The sequence below is a fragment of the Aptenodytes forsteri genome, unplaced genomic scaffold (genome assembly GCF_000699145.1).
Source record: "Aptenodytes forsteri isolate BGI_AS27 unplaced genomic scaffold, ASM69914v1 Scaffold181, whole genome shotgun sequence".
Taxonomy (NCBI): Eukaryota; Metazoa; Chordata; class Aves; order Sphenisciformes; family Spheniscidae; genus Aptenodytes; species Aptenodytes forsteri.
This window is the reverse complement of record NW_008795702.1, coordinates 752,796-754,940: the sequence shown is the minus strand read 5'-3', so window position 1 is coordinate 754,940 and position 2,145 is coordinate 752,796.

Sequence of the window (2,145 nt, the reverse complement as noted above, 5' to 3'; positions counted from 1 at the left end):
AACAGCCGAAACTGCCGGGCGTACTCTTGGACATCACGGTGCACACGAACGTTAAAGAAAACGTGGGATTTTAATGATCGCATACGCTCGCTTTCTTGGTTTCTTTTAAAGTGAAATTAATTGTATTACGGGATTGTAAGCCGTTACTTGTAGCGCAAGCGAAAGGGAAAGGGGGGGGGTCAATAATGCGGCGTCTAAAACACACGTGCACATACGGTTGAGTTTGTGTTTTATTACAATTAAAATGCATTCACTGGGAGCCGGGATCAGGCACAGCGAATGCCGGTTTTCCAGCGGTGGAAGCCACGAAGAGCTGATGGGCTTCGGTTCCGCAGCCGCTCTCGCAGAATGAAAGGCGTTAATACTCGTACATTAAAAAAGAAAAGAAGCGTTGAAGCGCTTCTTTTTGGTCTGGTCTTTCCCGTTAACTTGCTCATACGGACACCGCAGAAGAAACAAAACAGGTCGTTATTGCATTACTCAGTAATCAGTATGGAAAAGCCCAACCCTGCTTACGGTTAACAAGAATTGTTAATGATACATAAATCATTTGATCTATTGTGCCCTCCAGACTAAAAGGAAAATAATGGCAACCCCAAGCAAATGGTCCTAATTAGTGTCCAAGAAACCACTTCCTATATGTATCCTTCCAACTCATTCCAGTTTGACTGTCCAGAACAATCTTTTGTTCTTAAACTTCTTTATTTTGCGTATAACTGCGAAAATGCTCTGCATACCGGAGCTCCGAAAATAGCTCATCTAAGGGTAGAGCACAGCACCAGGACCAGAAGGGAGGACGAGATGGCCCCAGTCTCTCAGCGCCGCCTGTAAATAATAGGTCCTGATCATCTGAAACTTTATTTCCCCAAAAGCCTTGCCTCCTGACAAGTCTCCGTAGAGAAGCACCAACGGGGATTTCATCAAAAAAGCACGTCTCTGCCGCCACTCAGGCAGCAGCACAAACTTCAAAAAAAGCTAAAACCGGACCCAGAACCACGCCGTTCATATGCGAGCTCTCACGCGCGCTCGCCACCGCTTTAACGAGCGATCTTTCAGTCGGGTACACCCTGGTGCACCCCTGTGCACCACGCTTCACGTGGTGCCCAGGTGAAGACTCAGGCGCCAGCTGGAGGGGTCACAAGAGCTTGGCCAGTGGGTTATTGTGGCCTTGACCTTGTCTCCGCTGAAAGCAACAAAACTTTCGCTGTTTGCTCCCACGGGAGGCCTGTTTCTTGGACGTACAAAGTTATTTCTCATTAGCTGGAGTGCCAGATCCTGATGCTTCATGAAAATCACCCAATCCCACCGAATCCCACGTCTTTTGTCACTTCTTTATCCCACTACAAAACGTAATTCCTGAAGTTTTAAACACAGTTCTGAAAAACTGAACTGTCCCGCAGACAAAACCCATCTTGGTCCTATCATCTTGGGTTTTTTTTTTTCTTCCCAAAAGGAAAGCTTGCTGGAAACAGACTTTCGGGTGTGCTGGTTCTCTTCCTAGACGTGACGGACTTGCCAAAGGGAACAGAACTTCTGTAAAACCACAGTCAATTAAATAACTCCCGTGCAGTGCTCTTCATGCTATTTCCAAGAGATAATGCTAATGGGAAGTGCTGCAATATTTTATTTTAACTTTAAGAAAATCTGTCAACGACCTTCCCTGGACTTAAAACGTCCTTGACTCGTTTAAAGTCACGGTGGAACGCATAAGGTGGGTCGCCAACTCTTCCTGCCCCAGCATAAATGATTTTACAAAGGCACGGAGGCAACATACAAGCTGATGCCGAGAGGCAAGGCTTCATACTCACATGTCCGCATGCAGAGCCACAGCATTTACCTCCCTGCAAGCGGGCAACTTCGGAGAGCACTAAATAACCAGTAACTGGATCCACAGAGGTCTGCTGGCCAGCCTTGGAGCAAAAACAACCAACCTCAGCTCTGAGGAGTCTTCAGCTCTTTGAGGTTTCATATTGCAAGCCAGTTTGATATTATCCTCTTACAACTGCTCAAGCGAAGCAGGCTTGCTTGGTGATTCATGATAAAACGCGTCTATAAAGAAATTACAGCCTGTTACTCACAAAGACTTAGCAAATAAATAGCTGGGGACAAGTTACAGAGGTGAACGCGGCGTCCCTACGGCCACCG